This window comes from Clarias gariepinus, chromosome 17 (assembly GCF_024256425.1).
Source record: "Clarias gariepinus isolate MV-2021 ecotype Netherlands chromosome 17, CGAR_prim_01v2, whole genome shotgun sequence".
Classification (NCBI taxonomy): Eukaryota; Metazoa; Chordata; class Actinopteri; order Siluriformes; family Clariidae; genus Clarias; species Clarias gariepinus.
In genome coordinates this window covers 7,157,395-7,169,452 of record NC_071116.1, presented here as the reverse complement: position 1 = coordinate 7,169,452, position 12,058 = coordinate 7,157,395, and positions in this window count along the sequence as shown.

Genomic DNA, 12,058 nt, shown 5'->3' with positions numbered 1-12,058 from the left:
CTTTTTGGAGAAAATCCAGTAATAAAATAAATAAAATAAATCCACCATATTGACAGTCCACAAGGGATTCGTTTAAACCAGTTCTTAGTACTCAGAATGTTGGGCTTTACTTTATTGTTGTTGATATGGCTTTTGGATTAGGAAAAAAAATATATTTAAGCTGTTTTTGTGAAGCAAAATCCAACAGTGATTGAATCCAAAATAAATCACCTGGATTAATTCAAACTTTGTGTGTCCCTGTTGCCCTCTCTTATACTCCAAACTTTTTTTTCCCCTCATCACCATGACCGCAGAAATTCAGTGTCTGCTCTGTTCTGTGTGCCTGTGATACCCCACATCTAGATTCCCAAAGCCATCAGGCCCTTTGAGCTATTTCACAATAGAAATCTCCAACCTGGCCTCTCCCTTATCAGGAAGGAAGAATGGAAAAGTCACTCTGGATTATGTGGCTGAAAATTCCCCTGAAGGCTCCTATTCATGCGTTGAATAAGTGCCATGCGAGTGTAGTCACAGTTTATTGACCTCCTGCTAAGACAGGAAACCTGGCTTCTCTTTCAGTGGGAGCCGCAGCGCTGCAGGGTGCTAAACGCTTTAGCCTTCAAAATGTTCTGACAGAATATTAGAAGTGTCTTCACACCTTTAATTTGTTGGAAGACTCTTGCTTTGTTATAAAATCCCAGAAAAAAGGCCACTTCTTTTCATGAACAGGAAAACAATATCCTCATTAATGCCACTTGAAAGGCTTCCTGAAAGCCGTTGGCACACTCAGACTTTCTTTATCGTGCTGGAAATGCTTGCTGAAATACCCAGGCAACCTTTGAAATTGGACAGGATTTCACGTCATCAGCAAAAACAACAGGGCTGCATCGGATATTTGAGCCGAGCCGGATTCCAGGGCAGTGATTTAGGAGCATTTGATTAAACCTTCTGTCATCGCTTTGGATTGCGAGAGTGGTTCATGCCTGCTGTCAGAAGTCGTTTGGGTTTTCTGGCCTAGTTTCCACCTGAGACTTTATTTAGTCTTGTTCAGGAATCATTATTCACCTCTGAGAGCCTGTGGCATCCACAGAACTCGTCCCATTGCAGGAGATCATTAAGATTATTGAACAAAACCCCGACCTAACACAGAGCTGGTGACTGAGAGTCTGTGATTATCTCGATTCATATTAACTCCTAACCCTACGCTTACAATAGCAGGATCGTACAGTAGTTTGTCTATTGTGGGCATGTAACAAAGGCCACTGTTTTTTACTGTGCTTATGCGCTGTCGACTTCCCTATCAGCAGGAGAGATGCACTTTGAATCCTGATTCTTCCACGGGAAACAAGATAGCAAAATTGACCATGCTTTCTGGGTAAAAGTAAAAAACTACCTTTATTTCTCTATATAATCCCCTGCTATACTAATGCATTTATCCCAGCAATAGGGCTTGGATAAATTCAATAGGGCTTGGATGAAACAAGGTCAGGACTGTACAGGGATGTGCCAATAACTCCCAGCATAGCTCCTGTAATGTGCAAGTGGTGTTGGGATGATATTGTGTGCAGTTCCCACAGATAGATGCCTCCCTTCCACAAATGATCTGTCGATTATTTTTAAATATCAGGCATTCCCCCTGCTGAAATTTCATTAGAATGACTGCAGTGCATCTCTGCCACGGACCTATGGCTTTTTTTTATTGTTTAAACCACTCACATGTTTAAGTCTTCTGTAAATGTCAATCAGTTTTACGCCTTCATTCATAAGACATTTTATCACAGGTCCCGGTTTGATTTGAACGTCATTCGCAACATAATTCCTGCTATGTGTCAGTTTTGTACTGGTAGATCAGCACTCACCCAAGGTGCCAATGATGTCTGCTACTTCCTATAAACTTCATTATAGACATTTAACGAACAGGACAGAACGAAACCATGGTTCTAACATTTACGTAGATTTTTTTAGGTGTCAAACAGTAAATTGGAACTATCTGCAAGTAGGTGTAAAAAATCTTAAAACATTGCTTGTCTTGTTGTTGCTTTGTAGCTTGCTGTTGTTGCTGAACCAAAGACTAAGAGAAAATTAATGATGGCTCGTCGCTTTGTTGATTGCTAGTGTAAGCGTGCGGTTTAACTCCCAGGAGCTGTCGGCGGCTCCCTGAGTTGCATTCCTCATTTTCGTAATTACACAAAGTTTTGCTGCGTAATACGCTTTGATAGCAATACCCGAGACTTTATGGGGGTACCACATGCTTAACGGATGATAAGTTTGACTAGCAGGCATCCATTCTCCATTATCTTCCTGTCTATAAAAATCCAATTTCCTGTAGATTTTGACACAGGATGTGCAAAATCCAGGACATGTAGGAAAGGAATTGAGAAAATTTAATTCATCTTTAAAGACAGGATCTATAAATAGCCCCCTATAGACAGGGACCTCTTTAGCCGTTATGTCTGGCTTCTATATTACGCATGCCAGTGCACGATTGCAAAAGACATCAATGTGTCACAGGTAAGTCTGGTGAAATCACAGATCAATGAGCGATGGCAAGCTCTTTATTATGCCATTACCCTAACGTGACACATCACATGTGGTGAATTTAGCTGATTTTCGGTTTACTGAGAGAGGTCTGAGGATCATCGGCAGGTTCGGCACACAGCAGGTGAAGCAGTGGCTAATTAGATGGAGAATTCATATGATTATCCATATGTGAACAGATTGCTCAGCCAAGTGGAGAGCACTACCGAAATGCAAATTAAAGGCCATCCTTATTTAGGTAGTGAGATGCCGTAGTATGCCTGCTGTGTTGTCTCTTCAATGGCAAATCAGCAAAAGAAAACAAATGACCCGACTCAACACAGAGGAGGTGGTGTTAAATTTCTGGAAATAATTGCCCAGCTCATGGGCCACAAAACATCCACTGAAAGGAATCAGTGCATTTGTAATGTGTTCAGCTACAAACTCAGCTGAAAAGACCACCCAGTTGCCTTATTCTTGCTGGAGAGCACTGGCTTTCAAACAAAGTTATGGGGTTGTGACGCTGATCAGATGGTTTAATACGGGTTGTTGAAATTAAAAAGGGAGTTTTGATTGTACAGAATAACAGAGCATAATAATGACATTATACAATGAGTCATACAAACTTTATGTCTTTATATAATCCCCTGCTACTTTAATGCACTTATCCTAGCATTACATTAGTGCTTAAATACCTACAAGGTAATAAGTTTTCTTAGTACACTGGGGCCATGATCAGACTGCCTGATTCACATCTTAAATAGTGACCTTCTATGAACTCATTTAACAGCCCAAACATGTGGAAATGGCTTGAAGTGAGGTCAGGTCTGTACAGGGGACGTGGCAATAACTCCCAGCTGAGTTCCTGTGTTGGTGAATGATTGTGTGTACAGTTCCCACAGTCTCTTCCGCAAGCTGGTAAGCAAGTTATTTTTCAAGGATCAGGTGTTCAACTGTAAATGTTCACAATAAGGAGCGCATTCATGGATAAACGGCATGCTTTAAAAACGTTTGCACTGTTCAAATATTTTACTGTAGCTAAAAGTCTCAACATTGTACTCTGCTTGCAGTCTTCTGTAAATGTCAATCCTTTTTAAGATATCATTCATGGGACATGTCATCACAAGTCCCTGTTTGACTTGAACAACTCTTGTGGGTAACTTTTGGCACTGCTGGCGTTTTTTCAGAAGAAAAATTGTATCACAGGGTACTCTGAACTTTGCCTATCACTTCTGACACAGAGCCTGAAAGCATGAAAATATCAAATTATGTCATGATTTACAATTATATAAATGTTTATAATGATGTAACTGAGAAGAAAAATATTATCCATATTTTATATTTACAGTATAAGCCAGTGCAAGAAATTAATGTTTTAAGCTACACATACTTGACATGTTGTAATAGGTTATAAATTATTCTTTGTGTGCTATAATAGGTCTGAGACACGGATGGAATATACGAGAATCAGATGTCAAAATCACTAATTTTTTTCCAGCCCAGGTGAGTTACGGTGGCCCGACCCCTTGTTAGGCACATGGCACCTGCAATGAGTGTTAGCCTGCTGTCAAAGCACATAAACATTTTTCGGTATACTTCATGTTAAAAGAAAAATGCTATTTAATACTGTCAGTAACTGGATATTAAAAAAATAAAAATAAAAACATCCTTAATAAACCAGGTTAAATGCATATCAAATGCATGTCGATTTGATATCAGTGTAAAAACAAGGATTGAATTCAGCATTTTATTTATCAACACTGCATATAAAATACTAATTGGAAATTAGAAAGAGAAAAGCAAAAAACATGTAATTTGTGTAAATAATGGGACTGAATAAATACTAGTTGTTTTTAGCTGCCATGGATATGCATATCAGTACTCATTTAAATACAGACCTCCAGAATTAATAATTAAAAATAAAAAAATACAGTAAGTGCCACTGGGAAATGCACAAATTAAAAAACTTTCTTCTGAAGCAGTGATTTTTTTTTCAGTGACTGTCTAAAGTTTTTTTTAAGTTTTGATAAGTGGAATTGGTTAAGTTGAGAAATTATGTTATTCAACAGTACGTGCACAGTACTACAGTACTCAGTAGGGGAAAACATACTTTTTATTCCAAATTTCTCTAAAATGTGCCTATAGTAAAACCCGCCAAGTGCTTGGACTTGCACAGGTAATGCAATCATGCCTTGTTTTCCTCTTTAGCCTACAATTTGGGACTCAGTGTGACAACTGGTTTTCTAAATCAGTGATACTCACTCATTATATTGACAGAGAGATTTAAATAATAATCTTCTACCCATGAGTAGCTTAAAGTTTTTAAAAAAAATTTTTTAGCCCATTATGGTGTCATAATAGTTGTTAGCGCTATGGCATCATACTTCCAGAGACGATTTTCCACCTTGGGTCTGTGTGAGGAGTTTGCACTTTCTTCCCTTGCTTGGTGGCTTTCCTTAGGTTCCTTTGGTTTCTTCCATGGTCAAATGACATGCAGATTGGCAGCCCATTTAGGGTGTATCCTATTTGGTGCCCTGACCCATCTGGAATAGACTACTTCCAGTAGTCCTCCTGCCTGGCAGTTCCAACCTCAGCATTCTTCTACCAATATATCCACAATCTCTTCTCTGAACATGTCCAAATCATTCCAATTATTCCTCTTTGACTTTATCTTCAAAACATCTAACATGAGTTGTCCCTCTAATGGATTCCTGATTCAATAAATCCTTGTCCTACCTCCAGCACTGCCTCCTGTCTTTTCTTCATTGCCACTGTCTCTAGGCCGTAGAGCCTGTCTTGTACACCTTTTCTTTCATTCTTGATGATACTCTATCACACAACACACCTGACACTTTTCTCTACCCGTTCCAACCTGCCTGTACACGTCTCTTTCTTCATTTCCTTTCCACCTCCCTTCACCCCACTTTCCTTTCTGTTGCTCTGGGCCGTTGACCCTTAGTAATTAATGTCCTGTAACTTCTTTACCTCTGCTCTCTGTAGCTTCCCCGTTGTAACTTCTCACCTTCACACACATGCATTCTGTCTAGCTACTGTATGGCTAACCTTCATTCCTCTGCCTTCCAGAGCATACCTACACCTCTCTTGATTTTCCTCCTGCTCTCGCTACAAAACATTGTCATTTGCAAGCAACATAGTATATAGAGACTCCTGTCAAACCTCATCTGTCATCCTGTCCATCACCAGAGCAAACAAGAAGGGGCTCAGAGCCGATGATGTAGACCCACCTTCGCCTTGAACTCTTCTTTCACACCTACAGCACATCTCACCACTGTCTTACAGCTCTCATACTGTACATGTCCTACACCACTCGAACATATTTCCAGACTTCTTTATACAATTCCACAGCTCCTCTCTTGGCACCCTGTCATAAACTTTCTCTAAATCTATAAAAACACAATGTAACTTCCTATTACTTCTCCATTAGCATCCCCAAAGCAAACACTGCATCTGTTGTACACTTTCCAGGTATATAGTATAATATATAATATAATATAAAATATATATAATATAGTCATGTTAATGATTCACATGATTTATTTTGCAAATCTTTTATGATACCCTTCCAGACAACACTCCTCTACATTTATCCAGACTTGGGACTGGCACAAGAAGACACTGGATTGTGCCCCCCTCTGGTTGCATGTGGTTGTGAATAAGCCTTTTAGTGGATGTAAAATGTTTGCGCGAATTCGCGTCACGCTCTTTCACTTTGTTGAGTTTTGATTAAAAGCCAGATGAACATGCATGTCGATATGAGAGATTTATATACTGTAAGATTTTCTAATACAAAATGCAGCCATAATCCCTTAGAAATACAACAAACACAAATATATTCTTGATAAATGAACGCTGCCTTTGCAACATGGGGTGATGTAAAACACTTTATTTCAGTCATAATGTACCATTAAAAAAAATTGTGCACAAGAATTGCATTTTAATGAATGTTTCAGAAATCATGCTTTATTTTTCATTTCTCTCAAAAGAAGGTGTAAATAGCTGACACATCAATAGGAGTCCTGGTGAAACCTGATGTCACCTGAGCCAGGTGTCAATAGGTCTTACATATTCATGAAAAGTCATGGATTATTCAGTGAAACAGAGGCTCTGCTGAAAAATGTTAGGCACGTCTGTCACTTTACCCCAAATAAAAGGTATTTCTAAGTGTTATAATTTTGTTGTTTTGCTATGGGACTTTCCTGAACTTAGTTCTGTGTTCAAAACAATCTGCCAGGTTTGTTTATTCTCCGTTTTCGCTGTTTTTCTGGTAGAGTTTAATTTGTATTTTTTTTTGTATGTGCACTTACAAAATTTAAAATTTACACAAATTTAAGAAGAGTGCTGAATCACTACAGGTCTTTAGAAAGGCCTCAGACCCCTAAGGGTTTTAAAACTATTATGTATAACCGTAAAAGCACATACAGTACACCAGTGGTTCTCAAAGTGTGGGGCGCGCCCCACTAGTGGGGAATACAGACATGACAGATGGGGCGCAATGAACGGGAGAGAATTAGTGGAAAATAATAGGAAAACCTATTCTAATCTATTTAATCTTTATTCTAATCTATTTAATCTTTATTTTCTTTATCGGACACTCGAAACTAAATAATGACACACAAAGAAATGGATTATTAATACAAGTAAATTAAAATACCATCAGAGAAAAAGTGAAACCATAGTGCAACAATAACGGTTTAATGTCGGCATGTTAATCGCAGAGGAACAATATATAAGGTAACATTCGGTATTAGATATGTAATTTCATTTATTCCAATGTGTATGCTGATGTTTCTGTATTTTTGTTAAACATTAATATTTTATCAGGCAGTACTAGTCTGGAATTTCTAGTTTCCAGTGTGGTAACAAATTTGCTTTTTGATCCTTCAGGCGCTGAACAGAAGGGAAGATCAATATCGTTCTACGTTTTTTTTGGTGTGCGGCATTTTGCGATGATCCCTAAATCATTCGTTGCACCGTAGAGAATAATGGTGTTTATGCTTTTAAACATGTATAATTTAAGGCGGATGTAGCTTAAAGACAATGTAGAGAGGAAATATATGTGGGTATCTTATTCGCGGGTTTATTTACGCAGCTATTGAATTCTGAGATGCGAATATCAAACTAACTTTACCGCGGACACAAACAGGTGTTATGCGCTAAAATCCCCCCCTGCCACGGATTGCCCCCCTACATAATCTCTATTAATTATTATATTAGGACATACATTTAAAGGTTTATTATTATCGAATATATTATTACTATTATAATTAACCCTAGGCACGTGACAGCCGTCGAGACGATTAATACAAATCCCCAAAAATGATTATTTTATGGCACATTTATTTTACAGGGGTTTGTCAATGTACAAATAACAAATTATTTATCACAAATTACACTAAATAAATATTGTTTGTAGTGAAAAATTACAGGAAACGATTTTTATTATAAAAAAAGCAATATAAAAATATACATGTTGTATATGAAAAAAATATATAATTTATATATTTTTCCCCTATACAACATTTTTTATATTGCTTATTTTATAATTAAATTCATTTGTTATAATTTGTAATTTGTAAACCATAAAACTATGAATTAATGTTCTAATATATTATTTGAAAGAGATTATGTAGGAGGGACAATCCGTAGCAGGGGGGGGCATTTTAGAGCATAACACCACCTGGTCAGTATCGTACTGTATGTAGTGAGCATAATAATGTCAATGGATACATTTGTTACATGGACCACAAAAAAGCAGGTGATTCAGCATTATTAGCCTAATCAACCAAAAAGCCAGCCAAAAGGAAAACATGATGAGGCCTACTGTATGCTGTGATTGGATTCATGGTGGGTATGGTGGGGGCAGAGGAGAGACCCGTGTGTGTTTTGTGTCTTAAACTGCTGGCAGCAGACAGCATGAGACCCAACAAAGTAGGAAGACACTTATCGACAACACACCCCAGTCGCGTTAATACTGTAAGCCACTCGACTTCTTTGAAAGAAAGCTCTAGATAAGTGATGAAGTAAGTCTGTTATAACAATACCACGTGTATTTTATCTGTTTTGAACTTGGTGTTATTTGATCTTATTGGTTTAGAAATTAATATTTCAATAAATAGTACACTTGGCCGTTTTCGTTATCATTTTGTTGACAAGTGGGGCTTGAAAATTCCCCCCCACTTTTAAGTGGGGAATGACAGAAAATGTTTGAGAGCCACTGCAGTACAGTGACAGACAGACAGACAGAAAGGTGGCATTACACATTATGGGATTGTTATTTAAGAAGGTCCACTTTTACATCCACTTTACATTTTACAAAACTTTTAGAATTTTTTTTTTTGTGTGAAACATTTTTGACATTCAAATGGGTCTCCTCTGTGTATGCATAAAAGTAAAATGTCTTTTTTTTTTCATAAATATTCTTGAAAATGCCACAATTCCCACCTGGTATGACATCATTCCAGGCAAAGAAAAAAAACAGGTGAGGGGAGCAATTGTCACAGCCTCCCTTCTGGCCCTGGCTTTCCCTTGGCCTGATTGGCTAGAAAAATACAGTGCTGCAAAGGTGTGGGGGCAGGCTTGCGATAGGAGTAAGCTTGAAGGAATCCTATGAGCTCCAGAATGATAAATCAGTTGAATTTATTCAGGTAACAAAAACTTCTCTTTTGTATACCTCTTACACATATGACAACTTGTTAAAAAATAGACATATTTTTCATGAAAGATAGAGGGGTTTTAAACCTTCTGGCAAAATTTTACTATCTAATTCATACCTAGTAGTGAAACCCACCATTTTTATGTCCAAAACCAGGACTAGTCAAGAAAGAGTCTAGAGTCTAGACTGAGGCTAAAGCAGGTCACACACATCAAGATTACAGTGAGAGAGAAAAAAAAGACTTTCTGAAGACCAGATCTTAACTTGGTTTTATCCATGTTTTGTGCCAACAATTCAGCTGTTTTCCTATAGAATTAACATTTTCTTGTCAAACCTCTCCAAAGAAAAGGCATTACTTTTACTAACCATAATTTAATGATCATACTTAGCAAAATAACTACCCAAAAAAGGAAAAGGACAAACCTATCTACAAATAGCATACAAAGATAAGTCCAAATCAGTAAAAAAAAAAAAAAAAAAAAAACATCTCAAGACTAGACCAGAGTCCTACAGCACTGTTAAAACCTGCCATCCAAGTCTTAATACATTGACTCTGTCCATTTGAGTAACACTACAAACCATGGGGTTCGCAAAGTTTTTTTTATTTTTAGTTTTTTACAGTCAGGGGTAGAATATTAGAAGAGATGTATTTTTAAAACCATCTCTTTAAAAATTAATCATGAAGTCAGTGGTTTTTTTTTTAACTTGTCACACGTTAAGTCCATTTTAAAGGTCTCATTTTGCACTATTTCTTTAACAAGTTAACACAAGTCTCTGAGGTCCCCCAAAGTGTGCCTGCTAATGATCAAACTGAAATACTGTACTCCTCAGATAATGCATTTGTTCATACCTTAAACTCAATTTATTTCACACCTCTTACAAATGTTTTGACACAGTGTCTACGTAAATGAGCTCTTCTGAGCCATGCCCAAGCAGAGATCAGCCGAGTGGAGCAACAAGCTGGGGAGGAGATCTTCTAATATATGGTCATATTAGGGGGAAATCTAATTGCCATGTTTAAGGCCAGGCAATACAGAAATGTAAAAGGACAAAAAAACTGTAAATGTGTTAGTTTTTTTTTTTTTTTTTCATTTATTTTTTTGTACATGCACAATGGAGACCCATCCGAATGTCTAAAAATGATATAAAGGTACTTTCTGCATAATAAGTGCCTTTTAATTTAAATAGTAATTAGATTCTATTTGTCATTGTTTACAGGCATTATATGTTGTGGTTTCCCACCACTGTCCGCTGGACCTACTGTACTTCATAGACTCCTTTTGGTCATAGACAATCCAAGTTATAAACAGTCAATCTGGATTAAACAAATAAAACATTCCTCTTGCAGAATGCAAGACATTTGGACAAGACAAAACACATAGATGATTTGCATACTGTTTCTAAAGGCTTATATCATTCATTCATTCATCTATACTGCTTATCCTGTGCAGGTTTGTAGGGCCCGAAGCCTATCCTGGGAGACATTGAGCATGAGGCGGGGTACACTCTGGATGGAGTGCCAATCCATAAATCAGGGCACACACTATGGGCTATTTGGAAACACCAATTAAACTTATCTGCATGTCTTTGGACTGTGGGAGGAAACCCAATAAGCACGGCGAGAACATGCAAACTCCACACACACAGACCGGAGGCAGGAATCAAACCCTCGACCTTGGAGATGTGAGGCCACAGTGCTAACCGCTATGCCTTCATGCCGCCTCAGACTCATATTTAATAAATCTCTATTTTATTATAAAAAAAAAAATTACAGGCAACTCAGGGGTGTAATGCAATGCCAATATGTGTATTTGGATTTAACCAGAAGTAGCTGTGGTATAAACCAGATTTTTTTGTTCCATCCATGGTGTCATAATGGATAAGATACGAGCAACAATGACCACTTCAGGCATTTTTCCGTCCTAAAGCAAATAATGGTGACCTTTGAAAACAAAAAACGAATAAGAAAAGACTTCTAGGATATAGATGACAGCCGGGTTATTAAATGTCAGAAATATTGATACTTGAGTTATGAATTATAAATAAGTCTCGCAATCATTTATTGATGTCTACTCACTTAGTATGCTACTAATGATTAAATACAAACTGTATTATGGTTCATATTGTAAATGCAAGTCTATTTTTACACACTCACACACACACACACACACACACACATCTCTGGCATGATATTGCGTTAGTATTGAATGCATTATTTATTCAGGTGTGTGACCTGGCACGGGTGTGTAATATGTCAACCCAATTTAAGTGTCTTTGCCCAGGCCAACAAGATAAACAGGAGGACAAACAGCACTCGTCTTGTACCTGGAAATGAGAGAGAGAGGAAACAGGTGTCAGTCGTATCATGGAGAGTGTTGAGGAAATTGCAGTTATAGAGGAGCCATGTTTTATCCTGCCCTGGAAATTGGCTTCTATAAAGGAAATGAACTCAGATCCTGAGGCGAATTAACACACGTTAATAGGTGCAATGCCATTTTTAGACTATGAAAAGGGACATTTTTTCCCTTTTATTATTTAGCAATCATTTCTATGATTTCTGTGGTTTATGTGACTTACGTGCAATTACATTTCGGTTATTCTGAAAATGGGAGTCACAGCTGGTGAGAGGACCGAGAAAGCTTAAATGTTTCTAATACTGTTTATAGTGTGTATCCAAACACAGCTCATGCAATGGTCTGTAATGGTTGAACAGTCTATTGTGTTTTGTGCTTGGTTTGAGATTAGAGTTTTTTTTTTTTCCAAGCACTAGAAGAATATAAAGTGGTTGTTATTCCAGTTTGGTTCACACGAGTGGTATGAGTACTTACTCTGATTTCCACACCAACTTGTCAATGTCTTTGTGGAGCTTTTTGCACAGGTTCTCCTTCA